The sequence below is a fragment of the Argiope bruennichi genome, chromosome 3 (assembly GCF_947563725.1).
Source record: "Argiope bruennichi chromosome 3, qqArgBrue1.1, whole genome shotgun sequence".
Taxonomy (NCBI): domain Eukaryota; kingdom Metazoa; phylum Arthropoda; class Arachnida; order Araneae; family Araneidae; genus Argiope; species Argiope bruennichi.
The window spans coordinates 129,609,226-129,622,386 of record NC_079153.1 but is presented as its reverse complement, the minus strand read 5'-3'; the positions used below and the strand labels follow the sequence as shown (position 1 = coordinate 129,622,386).

General features: G+C 27.8%; 1 protein-coding gene across 1 annotated transcript in view; it reads left to right on the top strand.

Annotated features, from left to right (window-relative positions):
* The window catches only part of LOC129962718 (protein Aster-B-like), a 53,715-nt gene that overhangs the window by 2,868 nt on the left and 37,686 nt on the right, over positions 1-13,161 (top strand). The gene's annotated exons all lie outside the window — the stretch shown is intronic.

Here is a 13,161-nt window from a genome sequence, read left to right as displayed (position 1 = left end):
TAAGTATATAGTGTAGATAATTTGTGGATTATATCAAATTTTAAACGAAATCCATTCAGAGGAAGTCTGGCTGTTCTTATTACAAGTCAGCACGCTAATTACAAAACGTAAAGAAGATAAATGAAAATTAATAAGCAAGTTTAGCATCTATAATGCAGATCCATACTTAATCTGGAACCAAATCCTTTGAGAGGTTGATTTTTTATCAATGTGAACTTTTGCAAGCATGTAAACGCAATAATTCCAAAATGCACTGACTTAAAGAAATGAAATTTGTCATGTGATCATGTGACTATAATTGTAGCTCTATGTCAACTTTTGATTTCAGTCAATCTGTAAAAAATATCCAAAATACATATTCGATTTTCTAGTACCTATGTAATAACCGCATGTTAGTGTTTAATCGCGAATGATCACATGTCCGATTCAGTAAAAGTGCTATATTCGCTCAAAAGGTTGATTTTTCGTAAACATTGTTGACAATAGCATAAACTTGATGCACAAGTGCTAATTTTCGTTTATTAAAAGGAATATCACTCTCATTTAAGAAAATAAAAATCTGAGCACTCGAAGAGACCATGACTTTGTCTATGATCTTCCAATTTTATACGAGAAGGAAGAGTGATAGCATCTTTAAGGGGGGAGGGAGGAAGCATCATAAGGGAGCATTCGAAGCAGTTTCGAGGAGATTGCTCCCACTGGTTTATTGCGATAATTTTTTCTGAAATCCAAGAAAAATAATGCAAATATTTTTTTATATTTATTAATGTACTTTTCCCATTTATTGCATACATTATTGCGTACACCATTTATTGCATTTCCGAGCATTTAATCATGGCTCGAATATTAAAGCATATATGTAGAAACCATATGAAAATGGCATTGCAATTTAACTGATCCAAATAGAATAAATATTTCTTGTAAATTTTGAAATGGCACAAAAATTATAAGCAAAACATCAATAATGATGAATGAGCATGATGCATGATATCGAATGAATAGTAAAAGAGTCATTTTTGGTACTTTTAAAGGGATAAAATTTTAAGAGGATTACAATCGAGGATATTTGGTTATATGACGCATAAGAACAGACATTTTTGAAACATTAGAAATAACATTATAACGTAGAAATTGACTGGACGTTATTTTTAGGTATCGCTTATAAGTGTTTTTGATTGCATAATATTTAAGAAATCCATATTTAAAAGCAGTTGATCAAAATTTAATTTCAATTATCATTTAGAAAAAGTGGGAGTAGTCTGCCTCGAAATTTTCTCGCATATTCTCCAATAAAGATGTAATCTTACTCCACCCTTTCCTCCTCGTTAAAAACTGCAAACCATAGGTGTGGGCATGTCACGTATTACCAAATTTTAGTTTTCCTAGTCCTACGTATGAGAGTTTCTTTTATTTTTACTATAGCAGAAAAAAAATCGAATATGCATTCTAGTATCTTTCTAAATTAAAAATTTGATAAATAACAGTAATTTTAACAGCAAGAAAATATATCAGATTGAATTCATTTAAGTTGCTTTTTTGAGTTATGGCGGTTATATGCATGTGAAAGTACAGCCAAACAGACGATTAATCCTTTCACAGATTTCAATCAAAATATGATTTGGATCTAATCTTATGATGGTAAAACTGGATACAAAATTTTATTTGTCTAGGTCTTTAAGTTTTATAGAAAGCGACTTCACTAGAACCAGGACAAACTTCTTAGGAATGGATTTTATTCAAAATTTAATGGATATTTACAATTTTGGTGTAAACATCCCATACCAAATGCCATCCTTGATTTTTCTTTATTTCATTTTTAAATTATCGTGTTGGCAGATAATTTACAAATGAAAGACAGAACAAAAGGCAAATAGAATTCCAAAATAAGTCTTTTGAACTCCATGAGGTTTGAAATGTGAAGATTTAACAAAGTCTCCAACTCGGTTTGATGACTACAATATTTTCTGCTTGTATGTTTCGTGTACGAGAAAATAAAAACGCTCTATTTCATTTGTTTCAGTTTTTCACTCATGGAAGTTCGTAATCAATTTTCCACTCACTTCGTTATTCATTAGAATTTTGGAATCTTCTGCATTTGTATACGCACGATAACAATATAGTATGTTTCATATTTTCAAAATTTAATTATCAGTAACTCATTTTAACTTAATCTCATTTTGATGACATTTGGAATCAAATTTGAGAGAAATTTATTTCAAGGAAGCAAAATGGCATTGAATTATAAATAGAAACTAGAAAATAATTTTAAAATATTAATTACTCTACTAAAACCAATACATTTTTTAAAAACTGACCTTTTAAAAATTTATTTTAACATCATAAGTTGTAATAACATATTTATTTGAATTCCATTTAAGTAAAATGCTTATTTTGCTTATTTGAAAGTAGTTCGAAGTAATTAACAAATCGTGAAAATTACGCATTAAAAAGGAATTTTATACCAAGGATTGAATAGCTAATCAGTAGAGTTTATCCCAATATAGTTACAGCAAAAGCTGCAATTATTTCAAATTTTTTTTTTCCTTTTTTTTTATGTGTGTGAATATTTGCAGATATTTTTTTTTCTTACTGATATTTCACTTATCTTCCCTCACTTATAAAACAAAATGCGTACATGCCTGTAGTGATCGTAGATGAATATGTCACCTTACAATTATGAAATATGACATCGTAACTCAATTCCTCCGAAATTCGAACCTTCAATTTAATATCGACAAAAAAAAAATGTAAAATATTGTGTATTGTTTTGTAGGAATTTTCATATATATTAACCCATAGAATTTCTGTATATTGTAGAAAAACATTTGATATATCCTTAGACAGGGCAAGCAATTGTTTTTCAACAAAATTATATTGGGAATCTAATCTAATTTCAGAAATGTTACAAAAACAATGATATAAAAAAAGAGTTTAAAAATTTAAACTAAAATTTTAACATTTTAATTTTGTTTTCTTTTACAAATTTCGTAAGCTGATAAAGGACTTTCTTCCACATTTAAAACAATGTAGTCGAAATATTTTATCTTATTCATTTTTTTCTGATGAGTTCAAAGAGTTTAGCCAGATTTCTATGGAGACGCAGGGAGGAAGATTTTTTTGTTTCTTTTTTGGCTTTATTTATGGTGATAAGGGACAAAAGACACGTGACACGAGTAGCTTGCCACATGTCTTTCCAATCTTGACTTGCAAGGTGCCAAAAAAGAATAATTATGCTAAGAATCTTGAAATTATTTTTACAGAACTAAAATTTTAGTATAATTATTGCAGCAAACTTTCGAATTTCATTGTTTTTTTTTCCCTCTATTTTTTAACATGTCTACACTCTCGGTTATTTGTTTCAATTATTAGCTGAAGTTCCACATGCCTTAGTATTATCAAGAAGAAAAATAAACTTTTAAATCATTGCTATTTTTTATATCGCTTTAATAATTTTCTTTTAATTCATGTTATTGTGGTTTTGATTTCGATGATTTTCACATTGACAATCCCATGCGGGTATTGCATTGAAAGAGAAAAATCGTTTGTTAACCGCATTCTATAACTGCAATATGGTTGTGAAAATCTACTGCCGCTCTGTGAAAACTTAATCAAACTAAATGAGTGTTAGATCTCTTCTCACTACAGCTCAGAATAATTCGATTCTAAGTTCGAATAACTAATTACACATTGTCAAATGATGCAAATGCACAAGAAATGCATTTCAATGTTTTTATGGGGATTCTTCCAAAATTTTTCTCCGTCACTTTTCTTATACTCTAAATTATTTTTTATTTTATTTTTTAATCATTTCGCTTCAATATTCGAGTGAAGGAAGCATTTTTTTCTTGTTCAATATCTTTCTATTTGTTATATGTTCAAGTATATAAACATATATACCATACTTATTATTTATATTTTCACGTATATACGAATCTGTAATATCGCTTTCCTGCAATGTTTATCCCACCGTGGAAAAGGGAGATTTACAGATATTCTCAAAAAGGAGTTCATATTTAATATGATAAGGCTTGCAATAGTTAGAAGTTTACGTTTTAACCTTTTCCGAAGTGAGACATTCTTATTTTGTTACTCAAAAAAAGATGCAACAGCTGGTGAATCAACTCAGTTATATGTATCACTAAAATATATCTATTAATAAAAAAAAAAAGGCGAATGTGTGTATATTTCTCTGCTGAAGCTCTGTAAGGTAGATCACTGGATGTAAAGCTAGCAAATTTGACACAGATGTGCTTCGAAGCAATGGCGTAAATAGGGTTAATCAGTTAACACTAGATAATTAACGTCCCGTTTTAAAGTAACACTAGTGCTATTTTGGGACGGACCTTGTAATTTTGAACCGCGGTCAGATGACGAGGACGACACCTGAACTGGCACCCCCCCCTCTTCACGTCACACCACACCAGCGGGAGGACATTTGGCCCCGATGATAAAAGTGCACCAGACCCGCTTACACGACGGTTCTTCGGTGGAATCGGGTTTCGAATCTGAAATCCTCCGATTCCGAAGCCGAGACTTTACCACCAGGCCGCGGCCAAACCTGAGATCACAATGATAGGATAAATTATCTTGCTTTAATTATCCTAATTATCTCACTACCAATTATCACGTATATATAGCTACCAAATTATCATTCCTTCTGTTCCTTCACTGTCATGCTGATTGAATAAATTATCGGTGGAGGGGAGAGGAGTAAAATTGAGGAATAAGTTTGTTGCGTGGAAAAAAAAAGTATGCTTTAACCCTTTATTTACCGACGGTACTTTAAAGTACCGTTTAAATCCGGCTGATATTTTCACATTATGACTATTTTTTCTAAGGGCATTTGAAAGAACACTAAAAACGTATTTCCAAGAGAAAGCAGTAGATGACAACTAAAAATAAATTAATAATAAAAAAAAATTATTGATAATTAATTAAAAACGTTTTTTTTCCCTGTTTTGATTGGGATTATTCTGAACCAAAACTTAACTAATGGTTCAAAAATAAATTTGAAAAATTGATGGTAAAATAATTCGCTAAATAAAAGAATAAAAAAAACTTCGACCCTGCAAATTCTTAAAAATTAAAATGTTTGCAATCAAGTATGGGAAAACAAGTGGTCCTTTTTACATTTTGGGAACCAACTTTTACAAGGTTTCAGAAAACAAAATAAGAAAATAGCTTTGTGTTAACGAAATATGATGGCCAAACTCAAATTTATTTAAATAAAAGCAAGTTAAGACGCTTTTCAAGAGTCTATTTCACTGGAATTGGAAAGTGTATATAACAAAGAGAATATTTCGATGTACATTTTAATGGCCATTCGAAAAAAATGTATTTTTGTATAAGTAAACAGTTTTTTTTTTTCTGATAGGTTATCACTATTGGTTTCAATTCGACTTTAATAATTAACTTTAATGTGAGTGTTTCTGAACATTACTTAGTAATGGTATCACAAACATCATATTTCCTTTAGATATTTTTTATGCTGGATTGTAGCAAAGTTTAATAAGTCTACTAATATTTTTAGCATTATTTTTATTTTGTATTCGCCATTGCTTTCTGCAGAAGCGGGAATTTCAGCGTTTTCGGAATCGAATTCTTTTATTTAATACTCCCATAATATTTTTTTTTTATATCTTATGCTCTTTTTCTGTATATTAATTCATTTCATTGTACATTTAATCATGTTTATTTTATTTTTTAGTGTTTCCGATTGGTAAAAATCTTTATTTTATGAAATTCAGCTTTTTTCCAAGCTTGTGTCTTGTTTGATTTCTTTCAGTTCGTGGGTCATTATTTGTTCCAAATTGATTTTAAAGATTCATTTTTATTTGAATGTCCGTGAACATTATGGATAGAAAAAAATTCTACTGCAAGGGAACATAATTTTTAATGCTGTTATGTATTTTCATTTAAAGTGTGTTATAAATAATTTATTTTCTAATTTTTAAATCACTTTGCCACTGCGTGATATTTTCTACTACAACTTTTGATAATTATTCTGTAACAAATTAATGTGTATGAGATATTTTTGCTACAGTTTTTGTTGGCTAATCAGTGACAATTATATCTGAGATATAGTTTACAGAATAACAGCCCATCTACGCCGGTTCATCTTCTAAATATTACATCTTAATATATATAAATTACGTGTCACGTTGTTTGTCCGCGATGGACTCCTAAACTACTTAACCGATTTTAATCAAATTTGCACACCGTGTGCAGTTTGATCTAACTTAAAAGATAGGATAGCCCTTTTTTTGAATTTTTAATTAGAATTTTAATTATTAATTAAAAACTAACTTTTCCGCCAAAAAAATCTTTTCAATTTTCCCACCGCCAAATGAGTACGGCTTCAGTTTTTTTCCCAACAATCATGAGGCTACGCTTAAGATTTTTCGGCTGATTATTTGAAACGATTCTATTTATTTTCTTAATGTTTGATGCATTTAAAATTAAACATTGTTAATGAATCGATCTTTCAGATTCATTCTGAAGTAAATTTTGAATTAAAATAAAACAGAATAAAGGAAATTAAAAATGTCTAATCTGCATAGCGTTACCACAACTGGAGTAGAAAAATTCACGCATTTGCGTTACCGTAACTGGCGTTGAAAATTCACGCATGCGCATTGTGTTCCGATTGTTGACAATATTATCAACGGATGATTCTTGATTTAAATTATTTTTAGGTTAGTTGCATGCTTTTATAATTAAATTGTATTTATGTTAGTTATATATTTTTTGTATACACTTATAGTTTTAAGTACATCGTTTTTTTAGTTTTTTTTAACCTGTTTTCAACCGATTATTTTAAACAATTCGTTTTATTTTCTTAGTGTTTGATGCATTTAAAATGAAACATTGTTAATGAATCATTCTGGTCATAATGAATCTGAGAATATTTTGTTGACAAATTCTTGAAATATTACATAAATTAGGAAAGATATTCTTTAGTGCCCATAAAGTTTAAACGCTCAGTGACAGTTTTCAGTAATCATATTACAAAAAAATACTTTGTTTCAGTAAAAAATATTATTATATTAATTGTAGATTAATCCTTTCCACTTTAATTTATAGTATAAATTCTACGGGAACTAACAGAAAATTAGAGAGATACATATTACGTTATGACTGAAGGCGTTTATAATATTATGAGAGAATTATAAGACTATCAAAATTTGAAGTTTTAAAATATTTTGATGAAGAAGCTATTAAAGTAGGAATTGCATAAAATATTTAATTATTAAAATTTTAACGAACATTAAGATTGGCGAACCGGCTGGTCGCCAAAGGCGGCTAGTAGTATATATTTTATAATTCTCATTTAGCTGCAAATGCGTGTGTCTATCTTCTGCATCTCCATAGGAGCTCTATAAAATAGACCTTTTGATTTAAAGTTGCCAAATTTGATCCAAATATATTTTGAAGGGTAGAAATGTGCATCTTGAAGCGATATTATAGAAAGTTTAATCAAAATTGTGATTAATTAAAAAATAATATAATTTCGATTATATTTTTTGTAAATAACTTTAGAAAATATTATCGCACTAAAATGCATTTTGAACCGGCGTAAAATTCCAAAAGTTTCTTTTCAATGATATTTTTGTGCAATTTTACTATAATTTTAGCAAATTTTTAAATATGATTTGTAGTAGTAGTTTTCGTAGTTGGAATTTAAGTCAAACCTACTTTATTGTTTTCATCATATCCTTAAGTCCTTTGTGTTTCTTCTGTTATAAAAGATAATTATATTTCAAACGTTTTTTTTTTAATTGGGAAGTTTATTTTTCTCTTAAGCTGTTATAACTTATAAATATTGGATTTTTTTTTTTTTATCCATATGAATTGAAGTTTCAAGTAATTATATTTTGAATTAAATTTACCACATGTACTATCATTATTTAGAAGGTTTTTGAAGCTTCTAAGTATATAGACGTTCTTAATTTTGCATTTCATAAAAAAATGCCATTTCTCCTTATTTTTAAAGTATCTGCACTGTTAATTCATGTTATTAGTTATATAATTACATTAACATAAAATTTCTTATCCCCCCCAAAATACAATTTATTTTAATAATATTTAGAATCATTTAAGAGCTAAAAAATCGCGATTAAATATCAGATACATATATATCTAAATATAATCAGTTGCCTCGAAGATATATGTATATATTACAATATAATCAGTTGCTTATTCTAATCCAAACTTGCCAACTTCTGTTCGGACTTCATATGCGAACTACGTCACTGACATTTGACAAAATTATCTATTTGCGTCGTGAACGATAGACAATATCCTATTTTTAAAGAGCTAAAGTAAATAAACAGTCGTAATCTAAAAGAATCATATGAATAGTATTTGATAAAAAATATATCTTCTGGACTCTTTATTTGAAGTGTGTGTTGGGGAAGGGCACAAAGCGACATCGAACTTGATATATTACTTGAAAGGTAATATTCACCGAAAAAACGTGTAACATTTTGAGAAAGCTGTTTTCAGAAATTTAGGGGTTTTACTATAAAATAAATTGAATGGGAAGAGCAGAGAATAAATTTCTTAAATAACTTTTCTTTCTTACTTTAAAATATTATTAGCATAAGAAGCAATTACGAGTAATAAAAATAGTGCTGTGATGAAAGAGGATGCGAATATAAAAAGTAATAGTTAATCCAACATTTTAATCTTCGCTTATAAACTAATCTTTTGTTTAGTTTAATCAACATCCCGTTTCAAAGCAGCACTAGGGCTATTTTGGGACGGACCTCGTAATTTTGAACCGCAGTTAGATGACGAGGATGACGCCGGGGTTGGCATCCCCCTCTTCACACCACACCATACCATGCCATGTATGGCGTTTGGCTCTGATGGATTTTATCCGCACCAGCTCCACTTACACAACGGTTTTTCGGTGGAACTGGTTCTCGAACCTGAAACTCTACGTCTCACCAGCCGAGACCTTACCACCAGGCCACAGCAGCGCCGGAGTTTTTGTTGAGAATACCGATTTATTTTAGGAACTAATTCAATCTGAATATATTTTATAAGCAAAAATGAAAAACTTATTTAATATATCACTGAATTATTAACAATATTTGACAATAAATAATTACTAATAATCTTAATGAACAAATGAAAAGAAATAAAAGCTTATTAGAAATTCGAAATGATTTCATATATTAAAGGGCCAATTTCTTATCTAATTTTAAAGAAAATTAGGTATTTTAATCTAATTTCCAAATATTACTTTTGAATTTAATTTTTTTTTTAAATTCAGCTAATTAAGTCATTATTCAACACAAATGTTTGATTAGTGTTCTATTTTCATTGTTTAATCTTTTCAATGACAGCGATCTACATTGCGGAATTATTATTGTAAATTTAATCCAATGAGGAATATGTACCGAATCCTTTAAATATATTTTCTTTATTAACAAATCATCTTCATTCCTGTGCAAATTTGCCTAACTTAATATCACCAGTGCAGTTTTAAAGTTTAAAAAAATTCGAAATCTATAATCAGATTAAATTTTGTCATCAATTGCTGACTTTCATTTGATACAGAAATGCAATGCTGATTTTTCAAATATATCCTATTTAAATAGATACTTCGATTCTTCAGTTTCGCATATTTCTATTTCAAAGGTTGTGTATGTGTGTGTGTGTGTGTGTGTGTGTGTGTGTGTGTGTGTGTGTGTGTGTGTGTGTGTGTGTGTGTGTGTGTGTGTGTGTGTGTGTGTGTGTGTGTGTGTGTGTGTGTGTGTGTGTGTGTGTGTGTGTGTGTGTGCACGCGCGTGTGTACGTGTGTGTTCTATTGAAAATATTATTTTTTAAATCCCTTTTACAAGAAACAATTCTTTGATTAAATTTCATAATATGATATTGAACCGATACATTTCTCTTATAAAATTCTTTAGAGAATATGTAATTCGAAAAAACGTGGCATTCGAAATTTTTAAAGTTTACATTTTGGATTTTCATTTTTAAATCCATGCTGATAACAAAAAATAGCATAAACTAGTTTTTTCATTATAAGTAAAACACATGTTTGATATTGTAAGCTAATATATTACAATGTATACGTATATATTTAAAAACCTGGATTGCATGTATAGAAATTGCATATATTATAGATTCCCAAAAGCATATTTCTGCTTAATTCTTTTACAAAATCTACTAACTGAAATAGAGCTGAAAAATATCAAAATGCACAGTTTAACCCAATTTAAAATAATAAATAGTTATTTGAATTTTTAAAATAATAAGTTTAATCATTTTTTGTAAAACATGCAATCGAATATTAAGTTCGATTTTTAAGTGGAATAAATTTGTATAAAAATCACATCACTGATTATTCAGAATTTTTTTATATAAAAAAAAACAGCATTTGTCTCTGACATGAGAGGAAAAACTCAAGAAAAATGTTAAAAGAATCAATTCCTAATGTCATCAAATCAAGTATTTTTGTTGCCAATATTTAAGGAGAAAATATATTTTCCCTTGCAAAAATTATCAAGCAACAAAATTCCATCGAAATAAATGTTTCAAAATCAAAGAAGTCAAAATCAATTCAATACCTTTTCTCATATATTTAAATATGTTATATGGACTATAGAAAACTATAAAAAGAAAGGATTGGGACAACTTTTCAGGAAAATTTTACAAAAAATTTCAGGGAAATTAAGCTATATAATTATTTTGTTGTATTTTCAGTTGCATCAGGATTATGTAATTTTGAATAGTTGTTCTAAATTACATGTTATTACGATGCATCAATTTACAAATTCTCAATGAAAGGGCCGGATTAATTTTAACATATAATCATTCCATTTCCATTCGTAAAAAGCATTCGGAAAAGAATTTTATTAAAAAATAATTACGATATACATGACGTCAATAATAATGAATTAGAAGATCTATTACAAACTAAAAAGAAAAAAATACTAATAATAAAAGTCTTTCTAAAATGCAATTTTAAACTATACTGTTGAAAATAGAAAATGATTTCTTTTTTCATTTATGTAGAGTGCAAAACAGAACTCAAAAAATGTGAAGCGTTGAAAACAAATATGTAAGGGAATTATGACACATTGAATGTCAGAAAAAGAAAATACTAAGCATTAATTTAAAATTAAAAATAAATGCAGTTGAAATTCCAGTTTACTTAGAATACTTCTATCAATAAAAGGAAAATATTTTCTGATTTTGAGTACAATAAGAAAAAAGTGTTTTTAAAAACTTTTTTCTATAATTTTTCATTTTATTTTTTTGTTCTGGAATATTTTGATCTATCATTACAACTTCTGATACGTAATTTTTCTTAATTATGCAAAGAAATACTGTTTAAGTTTTGCTTAATTTGCTTCAGTTCGTCTCATCTATATAAATGTAGTAATTTTTTTTTAACATTTTAAGTGTTTTTTTCTAAACTAAATATACTTTTGTTACATTAAGACAAGTCTATTTTTATTGATATTACCTGGAAATACAAATTATACGTTAATTAAATTTATTATAATTTTGTTAGCATTTATGTTTTTTTTTCTAGAATATATTTTGACATATTGTTTTACACAGAAAAATCGAAGAATACATTTACTCTTTTCTAGTTTTAAATAAGGTACTGAAGTGCATAGAAATATAACATATTTCGGTTTTTAAAAACTAAATTTCCGAGAAGTAATTCGGAAAATTTAAAGAGCTTAAAATACTCATTGAAATCTGTTAAAAATATTGTGCAAATTTCGTACTCTTCGCTTTAACAAGCCAAATAATGTTAGCTATATCGTTTATTAGGTTCTTGTCTCTTTCTGGATTTTAATTTAAACTGAAAATTTAAAAAAGGGCAAAAGGTCTTTAAAATATCTTCTGATGCGATGAGTTCTGAGTGAATATTTTTAAAATATCAAAATAGCAATTTGGAGTGATATCATATGGTGAGAATTTTTTTTTTTCTGATGTAAGTCAGTTACTTCTATTTATTTTTAAAATTAATCATATAAGTTCAAGTGTTCGATTTTTTTTATCAAGTAATTTGTTATTCTGATAAAAAAAAAGTCAAATAAAATATTCTAATCTATAAAGAGTAATCTATTAGAGTTTAATAAAATTCTAATCTATAAGAGTATTCCACGCTTTATAGATTAGACTAAATTTAGATTTTTAAAACTCATTTTTAGAAGAAGTAATAAATTTAATTATAATTAAAATTTTATCACTGCAATTAATATATAAAAAAATTGACATGTAAACCGAAGTAAAATATAATATTTGAAGTTCTTTTAAGAAAATATCTTTGATTAAGATTTGGTTTCACATACTGAAATATGAATTGCGTTTGAAAGTAAAACATTTATATGCATTGTTGCATTAATATTTTTAGAAGCCTTTTTGAAATTGAATTCGTAGCAAAATATATGCTTGTTTGTTAAAATGCATTTATTTTTACCTTATTTATGGAAGAAAGCCTTTTCTGTCCTATTTCGCCATTTTTAATTAATTTCAGCAATTGAAGGTGTTGAAAGTACTTGTATCAACGCTAAGTGCAGTAGACTTTCCTGCGCATTACGTCATCGTAGAATTTATTTGTACTTCGCTGCTATTTCACATGACTTGAATAGATTTGAATAAATTTTTGTTAGAATTAAAATATAATTTAAATAAAAGCTAACAAAATAAGTAGAAATGTCTGATTAAGGGTTAATAATTGTATCCAACGATATCTTACATCACAACTTTTTATTCATTATTAGTCTTTCATTCGCCGTAGATATTGATTATATTTAATTTCAATTAAATAATAATTAGCTGTTTAAAAATCAAATTGTCATAAATACTAAAGCTATGCCATTTTATTGGCTTTACCTATCTTCTATTCATTATGCGTATAAACATTTATAATAGAAACCATTCCCATGATGTAACATTATGATGTCATAATGCTATTTAAAACATAATTGCTCCGTTCATTTAATTTTCACGGTATTGTGACTTCTCTTTTTTTTATTCGTCATGTAAGCTACACAAAGATTAAACTCAAATTTCTTTTTCAACTTTCAACACGAAACAATAGTAGAAAATAATGTGATTAAATATTTGATATAATAATGAAAATGGTTTTAATCTTAAAGAAAAACTGTAATCAATTTTAAAAATTAA